The 16,800-nt window shown below is 38.5% G+C and overlaps 1 protein-coding gene and 1 non-coding gene across 2 annotated transcripts in view; both read right to left on the minus strand.

Annotated features, from left to right (window-relative positions):
* Window positions 1-13,242, minus strand: part of LOC131327215 (disease resistance protein RPV1-like) — a 59,538-nt gene extending 46,296 nt beyond the window's left edge. The window contains exon 1 of the mRNA XM_058360263.1: window positions 13,190-13,242. The gene's annotated coding sequence lies outside the window, so the exon portion shown is untranslated. The remainder of the gene's footprint in view (window positions 1-13,189) is intronic.
* Window positions 7,070-7,176, minus strand: LOC131328100 (small nucleolar RNA R71). The gene has a single exon (XR_009200382.1). It is a non-coding gene; the product is annotated as a small nucleolar RNA R71 (small nucleolar RNA).
* Window positions 13,243-16,800: the final 3,558 nt, after the last annotated feature.

Below are 16,800 nucleotides of genomic sequence, written 5' to 3' on the forward strand. Positions count from 1 at the left end.
GGCTTGTTAAGGCTTGTGAACAAACTCCAGTTCGACTCAAATCTTGGCAAACTCGGCTCGAGCTCAGCTCGTCAAATTTTCATTGAATTCGGCTTGAGTTTGAATTCGCTAAAAAACTTAACGAATGAATCTGAACATTCTAATATTTGGCTCGTTTACAGCCTTAGTCATGATCATAACTGTCTCCTCCAGTCCAAAACATGGACTAGCGAGGATCCGAATCCAATTATCTCCAACTCGCCGCTAATGATACAAAAAGAATTCTAATGCATGATACTCCTTTTGTCCATTTTTAAGTGTCTTGCTTCGTAATTCAAATTTATTAAAAAGACATCATCATTACATCTTTCACATCAACTTTTGCCTCCACTTTTTCTTCTTACCCTCTATGGAAACATCATTATTACATTTTTACTCACTAACTTTTCAAAATGAAATATACTTTTAGGGGCAAAATGAAAAATTCAGCAACGTTTACCCACTAACTTTATAAAATGGATACTTATTAAGAGACAACCCAAAATGAAATACTGGACTCTAAAAATAGGACGAAGGGAGTATCATTAAACATACACTAGTACTCCATTTAGTAAAAATTAGGAATATTGGTCAAGACTCCAGATAAGACCGAGGAGAGAAGACTTTGAAGAAGTAAATGAAAGTGATCTTCTAACACATAAGAAGAATACCAAGTCTCCATTCGCACCCCTCTCATTTTTCCATGTTCACACCAAATTTTGAGATTTTATCATAAATTCTAGAGTTGTCACCTCCTAAAAGTCAGCAACTTGTATCTCTGAAAATGAGAGAATAACCCCCAATATATAATAGCTGTGAATAAGAGGATTAATTGGAAAATAAAAAAACCTGATGTAAATGAAAGGTTTAATTGGAAAATAAAAAAACTGAAATATGCAATCATTTTTGGGGTTACAATTCTTTCACTACAAGAAAATTTGCTTTGGGTGACGACTGAAAATCGTCACAAATTGCATGTTTTTTGTCACAAATAATATAGGTGACGAAAAAAAATTTGTCGACTAAAGGTTGTCGAGGATTCCTACCTGGTGACGAAATCTACGCCTTTTGATGACGAAATATTTCGTCACCAAAAAGTGAATAATTGGTGACGAAGTTTTTTTCATCTCTTATTGTGCTTTTTGACGACGAAATTTTTTGTCATCAATTATTCCTTTTGGCGACGAAAAAATTCATCACCGATGGATCACATCACATCAGTGATGAAAATTTTCGTCACTAATATAAGAAATCGGTGACGAAATTTTTCGTTGCAAAAGGCGTTTTTCATATGGAAAAAAAATCCTTCTTTCTTGCTCCTGCTGGGTTTCGAACCCGAGTCGCTTAAGTTTTTCGCGCAAACTCCGACCAACTGCACCACACACACTTTTCAGTAAATATTTGAAATATCTAATATATAACATATATGTTTAACATGATAATATATTTCGAATGTAATGTTGAACCTTTAAACATTAAAATTAGCAATTTTGATAAACATGAAAGTTGTAGGCAATTGAGTTATTTTTCAAACCCAATTTGAATTATCTCAATCGGAATTTTTAGTAAAGAGTTATGTCCGAAATACATTTAGTGACAAAGCGCAATTCATAAATTTCGTCACGAAAGGTACCCATTTGCCGACGAAATATATTTTTCGTCGCTGAAAGTGTTCAAATGGTGACAAAATTATTTTTCGTCACCAAAGTTAAGCATTTGGTGACGAAAAAAATATTTCGTTACTAAATTGGTCTCATTTGGTGACGAAATATATTTTTTGTCACCAAATGATTATCTTTGGCGATGAAAAATAATTTTGTCACCTTTATTAAGCTTTCGGCGACGAAAAATGTATTTCGTCGCCAAATGGGAACCTTTGGTGACGAAAATATTTTTTTCGTCGCTAAATAAGTATAATTGGTGATGAAATTATTTCGTCACGGAAGTTGTCAAAACAGTGACGAATTTATTTTTTCGTCGCCAAATATACTCATTTAGTGACGAAATTAAATTTCGTCGCCACTTTTTCGTCACAAATTTTCATTTTTCTTGTAGTGTTTGGAGTTATATGGGAGTTAGAAATCACGTATTATGTTTTATATTTATTAAAATATTACAACAATATCTACAATATAAGTTTGTGTATTGTAACATTTCTTCAAAATTTTAATTCGTTACTTCCGTATTAAAAGGTAGTATTATGAGTACCACACAAAAACATTCCCATAAGCAGTGTGCCGAGATATTCTCAAGAAACAGTTGGAAAGTGACTTTTTGTTTTGGTCATACGTTATACATCAACAAGAGTTAGCCGGATATCAATATGTTAGTCAACGGAGGTTCAGAGGTTATCATAGCCCTGATCCCCAAACCTACTTCCCGTGTGGTTCAAACTCAGGTCACAATTGGAAAGAAAAATGAGAAGTCTAACTTGGCAAGCTTGGTTTCTCTTGAAAAGTGACTTTATTCCCCCATAAAAGATGAAATGCTGGTTTCATTTTTCCGTAAAAGTATTTGAAATCGACTTCGTTGACTTGAATTAGGAAATAAAAAATAAAAAATAAGGATAAAATGCGGAGAACATACCAAACGAGTGCACTACTATACGTCCTCCGCTCGTGTTCTTCATTTTTGCTTTGCGTACGTATAATTCTCTCTGCGCTCGCACTCTCAATCTTTGTACTCTAAAGTTTTAGCAAATTGGAATTAATATTCTTGAAATATTTTTCACTTACAAGAATTATGTCACGCTACCCAGAAGACGCGGAAGTGGAGCAAATGAGTCTGACTAGAGGCCCCCACAGAATGTGGAGGAGTAGCGCCCATTGGCCATTGCAACATTCAATTCTTCTCTCATTGGGCAAAATTATTAAATTCTTTTTTTTTTTTTTTGTCAAACGAAAATATCAAAATTATTACATTCAACAAGGCCAAGGGAAATATCGATTCAAAGACCATTCGAGAAGTTTTTAGCCTAGGTCCACTTTTTTTTTTTCTAAGCAAAAAGATTTTATTAATCTTTGAAGATATTACAAAGATTAAATGGACCACGAGCTCATCAGTGAAAAAACGCCACTCGAGAATCAAAACTCACAGAAGGTAAGATTCCAACCGAAAACACCACAAAAAGAGCCAAAACACCCGAAACAAACTAGCAACCAAAAGCCCCAAAACAACCTAAACAATACCAAGAAATACAGAGAAACAACCCAAATAAAACAAAAGCGGAAAAACCTCCAAAACGACGGAATTAAAATTCCAGCTTAAACCATTTGAAACAGAATTGCTACTTTTTTCTTGTTATTGATAGAGAGTGGTATTCTCTGCCCCTGTCAAATCAAATAAAGTAGAGGGAGAACATCTGACCCGAATTGGCCAACGGATAGTGAGAAAGCTTCGTTGATTAAGTATATTTTAGGTCGTCATCTGTAGACAACAATTTTCAACTACTTGTGCTCAAGAAGGACCTACTCCTCGTGGAAGTTTGGATTGGTCTCTTTCATCTGGGGAATTATACGCTGTCGGGTCAGCCAAAACATTTGTTGTCATGAAATATTGGTGCAAAGACATATATTTTCTAATTGGGTAACTTTTACTCACCCCCCCTATGGTTTCATCAATTGCGGATGGACCCCCAAACTTTATTTTGTAGCATATAACTCCCCTGTGGTGTGTGTACTATGTGCACTGCCAAGTTTTCCATTAAAATTAACAGAAAATGGAGTATCTTAGTTCAGTCGCTCTTACGATTGCACAATCAGAGTCTCTGCCAAGAATTTCTCAAATAATTAGAGGATTTGAAAATTTGTCTTCTTATATAATTTGAGTCTTGAGTTTGCAAAGGATTTTGCTTATCAATAACAAGGGTTGTGGTAAAAACACTTAAGGAGAGAGAGGAAAAAAATGGTAATAATGTATAAATTGAAAGATTTTTGGAGGGCAATTACCTTAAGAAAATAGATTATTCTATATTAGGGGCAGAAACAAGGTGAGCAAAACCGAGCTTTGAAGTATTTGAGCTCGGTTTATTTGCTAAACAAGCCAAAAACTCGAGCTCGGCTCGTTTCTAATCTAACCGGGCCTATTTTATTTACTTAATGAGCCTCTATAAATGAGCCAAGCTTATATAGTCGAGCTGAGCTTTATAGTGTTGAGCTCGGTTTGTTTGCAGTCCTATTATCTATATATGCACTTGAGTTCAATGTTCTGTTAACTTTAACATACTCGGTTCGTTTGCAGCCCTAATCTCGATATAGGCATTTGAGTTCATGTTTTGTTACCTTTATCAAAAAACTTTAACTACATGTGTGTGTGTATATATATTCAATAAAAAACTGTTCAAATGAAGCACCCGATCATATTTTTTGCTGATTTCTCGCAAGAACCTTTAAAATTACGTTATGATCACATTGAACATATTGTATCATCGAAATTTAATCGAAAAAGGAGAGGTCCGCACCTAAGCTAAATACAGGACCTAAAACATGTTTGCATGTTCGAAAATCAAACTCAGGATACAGTTTGGTGATTGGACGAGATAAGTGATCAGAACTAATTCTGTTAGAAATGTATGTTTTGTTCGTTTTTTTATAATTAATTTGGTTAAATCCGAGTGATATAATTTCGATTAATCATTCATCTCAACGAGAGGAGTTTAAAAAGCACAAAGTCATGACCGAAAGAAAAAAAAAGTTCACTAAAGACGAAAAAAGTATCAAACAGTTATCTTAGTATTTGTCTAAAGTGCTGTCTTATTTGAATTTTTGCAATATCGGTCCACATTTTATACTTTTTCGATCTATCTATTTGAGACGAATAATTAACCCCAAAAATTACGACGAAAAACTAAACAAAAAGTCACAAAAAGTTAAAAGTACCAAAATAAATTTCAGCCTTATAAGTTTACAAGAACGCAGAAGAACCATATTCGTATATAAGCTTTTTATGGGCTTTCCCTAAAACCAAACTGAGAAGAATGGTGAATATTACACAAACTCACTTATGTTTTGTATTCATAAAATTGCAAAATTACATTTCACACAGACGATCACACCCTCTCTCTCTCTCTCTCTCTCTCTCTCTTCCCACACCAATTACATTCACAACAATACAAGAATAGATCTATACACTGCACAAACAAAGCACAGCCATACAACCACACGTAATTATTTACCCAAAAAAAAATAACCACACGTAATTTCTCCAGTACCCTCCAATTGAATCACCTACCACCCAATCAAAGTTTACTACTTCACAACACACTCACTCCCCCTTAAACTTGATTGGGCTCGTCAACTGTCCAGGCTTGTCCTGATCTCCGTGACTAAGGTTAAGCACCACTCCGGTAGTCCATCGTATTGTCTTCCTTTTCGCTTGTTGGAACCATTGTATTCTAAGAAACAAAACCCTTTTCCAACCGGATATTGACCGATCCAGAGATCACACAGATCCTACCATTAAACGGATTATTGCGCAATCGATTGAATGGAGTTTTATTGCCAATCCACCTATCAATACTCGCTCACAAAGTGTGTCTCTCATTAAGTGTGATAGGTGCTGAAAAGCACCCTTTAATCCTTCTAATTTATGCCTTGTTAAGTCCATTTATATTGTTATTTGGAGATTAGTGATGTGTTTCTTGTGTTTGTAGATATTTGAAGGCTTGACAATTTAATGAGTTAAAGTGCAAACTTTAAGAAGTTTAGAGACCAGCTCGTAGCATATACCAAAGTCTAAGGACCTAGGGTGTAATAACTCTATTATTAAGTTATGGCCTGGCACAGAAAAGTGGGACACGACAATTGATTAAAAAGTCGACAGCAAGGTTTTCAGAGTTTTTGGGGGCTGCGGCAGTTCTTGTACGTGGGGTTCTCGACCGGATCAGTGGATTTTCTAGCATTCCGATCATGATTCATCAATCCATACCTCTATGGTTCTCATTCCCATGGCCGGCTAAACCCCTTGTCTGGGGAGAAGATGAAACTTCGCGCCAAGTAATCTATGCATATTGTTGTTACGCGGTTGGAGTGGATTCCAAACCCTAGATATTTTCCTCCATCGTTTCTAAATCGTCTAATTAAATTGCTCTTTAGTTTAATTACCTCTTCAAAACAAATCAACCAATCAATGTTTACTTTTCCGAATTAATCTAGAAGTTGATCGAATTATAGTAACTTAGCTAATCTGTCCCTGCAGATCGACACTCGGTCTTGACCACTATTTTACGGAGTAGTAGTTAACTCCAAGCTTTTATAAATTTATTTTTGACACGGAACGACGCGGTCAAATTTTGGCGCCGTTGCCGGGGATAGTTTGCACGGTTGCGTTAATTTAATTAGTTTTTAGTTTAGTTCATTGTTATTTATTTTTATTTTGTTTGTTAGTTTTGGTACTCTTAGCTACAGGTTACGAGGCGACAAGACGAGCAAAGATCACTATGGAGAAGCGGCGCCGTGATATAAAGCGATTTCGTTGACCCACAGTGAGTTTGTTATTTTTGACAAATTAGTGTCTGTGTCTAGAGTACCCCATTTTTACAATCGATGGGTATTGAACTTGCTTGCTTGGTCGTCGGTCACTGGAATCTGAACTCGTACCTCTTAATTTGGGCTTAGAAAAGAGACGTAGGGGTAATAGAAAGACCAATTTAGTCACAATGGCTGATGAGCAGAGGGACTTAGTTGTACCTGACCCCCTCCCTCTTAACTTACACTTCGCCCCCACAGCGTACAATACACCATCATGTGTACGACTACCCACGATCACGGCTAACAACTATGAGATTAAGCCTGGTACTCTCCAAATGCTCCCTAAGTTTCAAGGGCAATCTCAAGAGGATCTATATCAACACGTCACTGAATTTGAAGCCCTCAGTTCCACGCTTTTAATTTATAATTTTCCAATGGATGCATTGAGATTGATTTTGTTTCAATTCACTTTGATAGGGAATGCCAAACATTGGCTTAGTACTTTGCCAGCTAATTCTATAACATCTTGGGCGCAAATGAGTGCGGCATTCCTTAAGAAATTCTTCCCCATAGGAAAAACACTCAGACTTCTGCAGGAGATTACCACTTTCCAACAAGCTGAGAACGAACAGTTCTATGAAGCTTGGGAGAGATATGGGGATATCATCCGTAAGTGTCCGCACCATGACGTACCTAAGTGGCAATTAGTACAGAGTTTTTATTCCGGGCTACTTCTACCGCATCGTGTGATGGTTGATGCCTCATGTGGAGGCTTTGTGATGGTTAAGAGTGAACAGGAAGCCTGGCAATTGTTTGAAACTATGAGCGAAGGGTCCCTACAAAATGTTTCTTTTGAGAGGAGAACTAAGTCAGTCATTACTGGTTCTGATAACCCACGAGGTATGTATGAGATTAAACCATCTCATGACCTCCAGTCTAAAGTAGATGCACTGACTGAGAAAGTTGAACAGCTTCTCACCAAGGGATCGGCCACCTCACAGCCTCCACCTTATCAGGAGGCATGTTCTTTATGTGCTAGTCCGGCCCATTATATTGTTGACTGTCTTGCAGCACCACAATTCCCTTTGTTTGTGCAAAAACAGGTTAACGCTGCACAAGGGTATGCCAATGCGCAGGGTTTCTCCAAACCGGGTAATGATCCTTTTTCCACTACTTTTAACCAGGGATGGAGCAAACATCCCAATTTCTCATGGAAGACGGAACAACAGGGCAATAGTTTCGCCCAACAGCCTAGGCCGTTTAACACTCAGTTTAACCCTGCGGCCTATCTCTCACAGAACCAGCAGCAAGCACCTTCCCAATCCTCACGGGATCCATCCTTTGAGGAAAAGGTGCTACAAGCGCTTGACAAACTAAATAACACCCAACAATAGGTGCGTACCAACACACAGTCCATCGCGAGGTTAGAAACCCAAGTGGGTCAAATAGCCAATGCGCTAAGTCGTAGGGAAGAGTAGCTTGCCTAGTCAGCCTGTCCAACCCCCTAGAGGACAGTTTATGGTTCATGACCCGCCTCTTGCTGATGCTAAGGTAATCATGACTTTGCGCAATAAGAGAGAGGTTGAAACCCGACCAGAGAAAGAGAGGCCGAAGGAGCATTTGGCTCCCTCCGACCCCGATGACTTTGGGGAGGAGAGTTCACAGAGTAAGGAGGGAACCCCTCCAGTCACACCTATCACACCTGCACCACCCACTCCCATGTCAAAGGGCTCTACGCTACCACCCTATGTGCCCAAAGCCCCGTTCCCATCATGTTTAAATGCACCATCTCCTTTTCCTAAGAGGGGAGCATCTATGGAGGATACCCTTGAGGTATTCAAGCAAGTGAAAGTTAACATCCCACTCTTAGATGCCATCAAACAAGTCCCAACTTATGCAAAATTTCTTAAGGACCTCTGCACTCAAAAGAGGAAAAACAAAACCAATGTGTCTAAAAAGGTCATTCTCACCGAGCAAGTGAGCTATGTTTTTCAGTCGGACGCTCCCCTTAAGATGCAAGATCCTGGTACCCCGACTATTGATATAGTCATTGGAAAACATGCCATAGAGCGTGCACTTTTAGACTTAGGGGCTAGTGTCAACTTGATTCCGTACTCGGTATATGAACAATTGGGGCTTGGGGAGTTGAAGCCCACATCAGTAACCTTGCAATTAGCTGATAGATCCATTAAAGTGCCACGTGGAGTAGTTGAGGACGTTCTTGTTAAGGTTAATGATTTTTACTTTCCGGCTGATTTTATAGTCCTTGACACAGAACCGGTGCAAACCCTCAAAAAGCAAATTCCAATTATTCTTGGCCGTCCCTTCTTGGCAACTGTTAATGCAAACATTCATGTGAGGAGTGGGGAGATGGAGGTGACCTTTGGGAACATGACCCTTAAGCTTAATGTTTACAAGGCCGCGAGACCTCCTCGAGTGGAGGAAGACTGCTTTGCAGTCGATGTCACAGAGGACTTAGTGGAGGAGGCGTTGCCTAATTTTTGGACTGATGACCCACTGGCCGCTTGTTTGGCTCATTTTGACTTTGAGAATTTTGATATTGATCAGTCTATCGAGGAGGTTAACACTTTACGTGGTTCCACACACATAATGGCCACCCCTCCTCAAGAAATCGAAGTTGAGCTTGCACCCACTCTTCTGGGTGAACCGCCCACTCTTTTTATAGGGCCCCCATTAGAGCTTGGGTTACAACATGTGCCCCCTGAATCTTTGGCTCCATGTGTTAATTTCGTAGAGGATATCACGATAGATTACAGACATACGAAGTGTACTCAAAGTTGGAGGGTAGGTGGTTCTTACATAAACATTCATGGTTCAGAGGGAGAGATGGAGAGTAACGTGCCTTGTCCGGTCTTAATTTTTTGGGTGAGTTTCGAAACCTTGCCATTTAAGCACATTTTTCCTTGGCATGATAATTTTATTTGTATGGTGACTAGACGGACAATTTTGACTTTGTTATGTGATCAATTATCTTTCATTTTTCTAGTCGAGTCGGATGATGTCTTTTGGAATGATCCATCTCGTGTAAATTTTAAGAGGAGGATAAAACTATTCTTAGACCGTTAAGTGTGAGGTGCATTGTGACAAGTCTAGGAGACTTTAAATCCATGGAGGATGAGATATCTCCAGTGTTTGCCGTGCTCAAACGGCTTCCAACGGTCTGGTATAGCCACCTTGTCAAAGCTATGTATGTAGTACTTAGGAGGTTGGGTTTGGTGGCAGGCACGTAGTTAGCAGTGAGAAATCTGTCTGAACCATCCGACTTTAGTGTCCAACTTGGCGGAGATTGCTTCATAAACCGAGTGGTGGGTAAGGAATCTAGTAGCCCCAGAAGGAGTGACAGCCTATTAGATGATGGCACCACTTCTCAAGATATCATTGAATCCTACATATATTGATCTTCCAACAAGTAAGGAACCACAGTCTTTGGGAAGGGAGAAAAGTAGTACCCGTGTCTTTCGCGTGAAGAAAGTTGGTGGACTTATTTATTTATTTATTTATTTTATTTATTTTATTTATTTTCTCCTTAATTTTTGTGGTGTCGTTAATATTTCTTGTGTTTTTTTTTTTTGTTTTTGTCATTGTCTTTTATAGTCTTGTTTTGTGGAGAATAACGCTTTGTAGGTTGCTATGCTTAAGTTGGGGGGAGCCTCACTCCTCCCCCGGTGCCTTTCGCTTGCGTGTCTCCGTACCTACGGTGATCTCTTTCCTCTCTTGTCTACTTATGTCTTATCTTTTAGTGTTCTCGTTTTCAATGAGGGCATTGAAAAGGTTTTAAGTTGGGGGGAGTGAACCCTTTGATGCTTGTTTTCGTTTAGAGTCTTTAAAATTCAAAAAAAAATTATGACTGAGGATTTTTGTGATAAGTGCATGAGATTGTTGTTTGTTGTGCTCGCTTGTTGATTACTTGAGTATAAGCATTCTGCTACCATTTCGATATCTCTTTGGCAGAGTAGTTTCAATTTGCTAGACTGTTGGCACTTTTGTTTTAGCATTTTTGCACATTGCACGTCGGGCCTTGATTGCTTTTGAGCTATGATTTGACTGTTCTTAAAGGCTATGATTAGTGGAGACTTATGCCAAGTGAGCTTTCGTGCCTTAAGCTTTTTGTTGGAGTGGTGTCAAATAAACTCTTTGTTTGTCATGGAAAGAAACAATTGTTGTCAATCTCATCATCTTTGGTCGCCGAGTGTTGGACTTGAATACATAACAGTATCTCTTGGTTTTGTTTGTCACATGGATGTTACACCCCTGGGAGAGGATTATAGGCACTTTCTTGATATTTGGACTAGTTCGTTCCTTTGTGTTCAAATTTATTCCTTGCGAACCACATTCAGCCTTACAAATTTAGCCTTTTCTTGGTTAGCTCCAGCTTCCATATTGTGTTTGGAGAAAGGCGAGAATGTAAAGGTTAATTTTTAAGCAGATTGTTGAATTTTGCGGAGTATTGGTGGTGTCCCTTAAAAAAAAAAAAAGCAAAATACAAAAAAAAGGAGAAAAAGGGGCATCGATAAGTTGAAAAAAGAGAGGAATGGTTGCTTTGTAATTGAAAGATATTGAAGGGTTAGAAGGAGAGATAATGTAGAGTTGAATTAATGTTAGCGGGGTACACATTACATATTTGCCCCGTTTAGTTGAAATACTCGCCTATTCTCTCACACATGAATCTATTTTTACCCTAGCCTTGATACATTATCTCATCCCTAATGCTATAACTTTGCATAAAGTCCTGTTTGATCTTAGGGGTGTTGGGTTGAGGATTGATTGGTGGAGAGCTCCAATGCTTGGCATTTTGTTCATGAGATTGTGTGTCCACTATATAAAGCGTTCTTTTCTTGTCTTATGTGCGAGGTACTTTGCTTTCCATTTACATACCTTCTAACCGCACAATTGAGAGTTCATAATGCACCTTGTTTCGAGTTATTTTATTTGTGAGTGCATGACATGGTGAGAATTGAAGTCGAGACTCGGTCAGGAGAGAGCGGTTGGTTATTGTTCATATGTGATTGAGGCCCGTATTCACACACGCTAAGCTTAAGTGCCACAGTTTATTTCTTGAATTCTTAGCACTCGGAACTATATTTGCCTTGCTATATCTTTGTGGTAGCTTCATGTCCTATGCTTGATATGTCGATGAGTTGCATGATAGGTTGTGATTTTTGTGTTGAAACGTTCCCCGTGTTTGTGGGTGTTCACTGCTGATAACCCTCGCACTTTTACCAGACTAAACTCGTCCTACTGGAGCACCCGGGGGTTCAAATGTCCTATCTTTCATTGCTTTCATTAGTTGTTTAGTTCTTCGCTTTGCTCGAGGACTAGCAAAGTGTAAGTTGGGGGGTGTGATAGGTGCTGAAAAGCACCCATTTAATCCTTCTAATTTATGCCTTGTTAAGTCCATTTATATTGTTATTTGGAGATTAGTGATGTGTTTCTTGTGTTTGTAGATATTTGAAGGCTTGACAATTTAATGAGTTAAAGTGCAAATTTTAAGAAGTTTAGAGACCAGCTCGTAGCATATACCAAAGTCTAAGGACCTAGGGCGTAATAACTCTATTATTAAGTTATGGCCTGGCACAGAAAAGTGGGACACGACAATTGATTAAAAAGTCGACAGCAAGGTTTTCAGAGTTTTTGGGGCTGCGCCAGTTCTTGGACGTGGGGTTCTCGACCGAATCAGTGGATTTTCTAGCATTCCGATCATGATTTCATCAATCCCTACCTTTATGGTTCCCATTCCCATGGCCGGCTAAACCCCTTGTCTAGGGAGAAGATGAAATTTCGCGCCAAGAAACGTATGCATATTGTTGTTACGCGGTTGGAGTGGATTCCAAACCCTAGATATTTTCCTCCATCGTTTCTAAATCGTTTAATTAAATTGCTCTTTAGTTTAATTACCTCTTCAAAACAAATCAACCAATCAATGTTTACTTTTCCGAATTAATCTAAAAGTTGATCGAATTATAGTAACTTAGCCAATCTGTCCCTGCGGATCGACATTTGGTCTTGACCATTATTTTACGGAGTAGTAGTTAACTCCAAGCTTTTATAAATTTATTTTTGACACGGAACGACGCGGTCAAGGACCCCTCCTATTTTCAACTGTTTCAAACTCAATAAGGATGGAGCTCTCAACAAGAGCTCCAAAGTGGCTACTTCTGGTGGTCTCATTCGCGATGCGAATGGGAATTCGTTTGCTGGTTTTCACAGATCTATGCAGGTTAAAAACAAGTTTGGAGGCTGAATTTCTGGCCCTACGGAATGGCCTTCTTCTGGCGCTGGGAAAAAAATTTGACCCCTTTGCAGGTGGAAATGGATGCTTCTACAGTAATCCAACTTGTCATGCGCAAAGATCAACCAAGACATCCCCTCAATTACTTTATTCATGATTGCAGATCATTTGATGCAGATGCTGGAGCAGAGAAGGTTGAGCATGTCTACAAGGAAGGGAACACATGTACTGATATCTTAGCAAATATGCATTTGGATGCTTGTTTGATTTTTGTTATTCTAGATTAGATATTGCTCCGGGTTGTATTAATTCGCAACTCAGCGATGATTCAAATTGGGTTACATACCTTAGACTCTTGTATGACTCTTAAGTTTATTAAATGGACGCGGTTTGCCGGGAAAAAAAGTCTCTGTTTCTGCTAGTTTTACCAACCTCAGACTCAGACATTATAGACCTACCAATAACACACATGGAGTATATAAAATGTACACATGGAGTATATCTAATACATATTATAAGATAATACACATGGAGTATATGTAGTAGTATATACAGAGATAACTACGTACAGAGCCCGTTTTGATGCCCGTTTCGAGCTCGCTGGAGCTTTCGATGAAGAGATTGGGGGGTGATTGGTGCTTTAAGATCGCCACTTCAAGACCCAGAGAGTAAAATCGATCGTTGCTCATTGTTTTTCTTTCTACTATCTGCTGCTATATATAGTTGTAGATAGGGACGGACCGAAGCGGGGGCACGCGCCCCACTCGAACGCGTGCCCCCGCTCAAAATTAAAATATATTTTTTGTATGAGTCAGCATAATTATGAAAGTGTGCTAATATATAAAAATACACACTTGCATATATCTCGAAAAAACACATACAAAATAAGTTTTTTGTCTGAATTTCATCATATAGTGTATTTATACTTTTTGCTTTATGAGCTATTTGTATATTCATGTGAGAAAATAGGTCAGCACAAGTAAGTGAACTTTTTTTAATTTAAAAGACAATAAAGTGATGTGAGAAAAGAGGTCAGCACAAGTCATGTGAGAGAAGAGGTCACTACACTATTTGAAAATGGTCCCGATGTTGTCACGTTGTTGGTTCGCATCATCTTTTATTGTGATTGGTTCTCAGGGTCCTTAAATTAATAAAACATTAAAACGTTTACTTAGGACAAAGAACAAAAGAACCAATCAGAGAGAATGATTGAGTAACACGCATTCATGCAAATGACATTCAATAGTATATTCACAATACTAAATATTGTTGCACCTAGCTTCGAATCTCGAGAAGTTCAAATCATATAGAAGTTTTGCAGTGGTTGTCTTGTCTATTCCATCCATTCCACAAATTGCAACTATGCCAACGTTACTTGGCCCATCTTCTAACCAAAGTTGAATGTTTTTAACCCGTGAATGTATTAATTCCAACCAAGTTGGAGGCAATATTCAAGGTCATGCGAGTTAGCTTGTCTCCAACCACTTTTATCATTTTCTTGATAAACGAAGCCTCGTGTTTGAAAATTGTGATGAAGATGGGATATTAAAAACAATAAGAATACATAATTGAATAGCACAAGCAAAGAATTAATCATTTCAAAGCAATAACTATAAAAAATTAGCACATCACTGGCACTACAGCACAGTGGCGATTCCAAAATTTTGAAATCAGGAGGTTATTCATAAGTATAATTTATCTTACCAACTATAAATAAAACATCAATAGTAGTAATGACAATTAATAACCTAGTTTCAACATAAAACGCATCAAAAGCTCAACAATTATTTCATTAAAAAAATATGAAAAATTATAAACTAATAAATAATAATCTTTTTTAAGTTTCACCAAAAAATAAATAAAAAAACTCAAAAACTTCTGCAATTGCATTCGATGGAGTTTGATATTTCGGAATCGTTGCATGCTATATAGTCTATTTGTCGATAACATCAAATGCTTCTTTGGCCCTTGCGATTTATTAATGGGCAATTATTCATTGGTTTTGGGGCACCACCATGTGGTTCCCATACACCTTTCAACAACTAATACCACGCATTTTTCGTGTGGTCCATATACTTAGTGGTGGACTCCACAAAAATGTGTGGTGTTTAGGGGTGTTGAGGCGATGCCCCAAGACCACCAAATAATTTTTCTACAGAGAGATGGTGTGGGTTTCAAATGGAGAAATTAATTATCTAGTGCGGTGTGATTGATTGTCGAATTGCACTAGGGTGGTGTTTTAAGTTTTACTAACTTTTACAGGGAAAGGTGGGTTTCAAGTAAGAAAAAAACAATTTAGTGTGAAATCATTAAATTAATTGTAATGAGGTCCTTTATTAATTTGGAAAAAAAAAATTCAGTATCATATTACTCGTTGGTTTTTTTTCTCCATGGGATCACTCGACCTCACTACTTACATGGTAGCGTCACCACTGCCCTGCTGCAATAATCGAATGAGTATGAGCTGAAAAACGACACAAGTACAATAAAATTACCCATCAACTTGATTTTGTAAATTCATTCCGGTCAAATTTGCATCTTCTCTAAGCGCAGCCCTCCATGTTCCTACCTTATCCTTCAATTTCTCTTTCGCCAGTTCCTCTGTTTTTTATTTGAGCTTCTCTTTATGCCTTGTAAATGATTCTTCGAAACTGCCGGTTTGCTTCCCCACTTCAGATGGGTCCACATCATACAAGACACGTAGAACTACGTGTCCAGAAGTCCTAAGTTTGAGGATCATCACAAGCTCTTCGAGGCACCAAGTTGACGCGGCATAGTTCTTGGAGAAAATGATTATGGAAATCCTCAACTCTCGAATCGCTCTGTCAAGTTCAGACTTGATATCTTCCCCATTTTCTATGCCATCATCATCTCTGAAGGTGTGAAATCTGGCTTGGCCCAAAGCTGTGTAGAGGTGATCGGTGTGAAGAATTTGTGAATTCTGAGTAAATTTGACCTAACTACTGAATCAAGAAGATGAGAGATAGAGAAGATGAGAGAAACAATGGAACTCAAACTATAATTTCATTCTCATTCAATGTGTGTGTGAGAGAAGTCACACCAGAGTATTTATACAACCGAATCCCCAGATTCCACTCACTAACCACTTTTGTAACAAACCACTTACTTACTAACAAACCGATGGACCAACTAACTATTCATCTAGCTAATCAGCTGAAGAGCTATTATCAGCTGTGGTAGGTGCAGCTGTAGGCATCTGTCTTACACTCCCCTCCAAACACATGGGAGGGTTACCAACCATGAGTTTGGATTTTAACAACTGAAACCTGGCAACACTCAAAGCCTTTGTAAAGATATCATCAATCTGTGCTTCGGAACTGATATGATACAGAACAATATGATTGTGCAACACTTGCTCACGAATAAAATGATAATCTATCTCGATATGTTTCGTTCGGGCATGAAAAACAGGATTTCCAGCAAGCGCAATGCTAATTTGTTGTCACACCATAAAACATGTGGTGTAGAAGAAGGGATGTGTAACTCAGAAAACAGTTGTTGTAACGAAACCAAATCCGTAGCTGTATGTGCCATGGCTCTGTATTCAGCCTCAGTGGATGAACAAGCCATAGTATGCTGTTTCTTGGCACACCAAGAAACCAAGTTATGTCCCATGAAAATTCCAAAACCTGTGGTGGATCTTCTATCAACTGGTGGTAGATCTTCTATCAACTGGATCACCTGCCCAGTCAGCATCAGCAATGCAGTCAAGTTTAAGGGGCCTGGAACAAAATGCAGCCCTTGATTCACTGATCCCTTGAAATATCTGAGAATGTGTTTGACAGCCACAAAGTGGCTTAACTTGGGGGCATGCATATGTTGACAAGCAACATTTACTAAATGAGAAATTTCAGGTCTAGTCAATGTCAAATACTGTAGAGATCCCACCAATGTTCTGTACAGCTGGACATCTAAAAAAGGAGAATCATACTCAAAGATTCCAAGTTTAACTGAGGCTGGAGAAGAGGAAGGTTTGCAGTCCACCATCCCACCTTTAACAAGCAAATCTGAAGCGTACTTGGATTGGGAGAGAACCAACCCAAA

The sequence above is a fragment of the Rhododendron vialii genome, chromosome 5a (genome assembly GCF_030253575.1).
Source record: "Rhododendron vialii isolate Sample 1 chromosome 5a, ASM3025357v1".
NCBI lineage: Eukaryota > Viridiplantae > Streptophyta > Magnoliopsida > Ericales > Ericaceae > Rhododendron > Rhododendron vialii.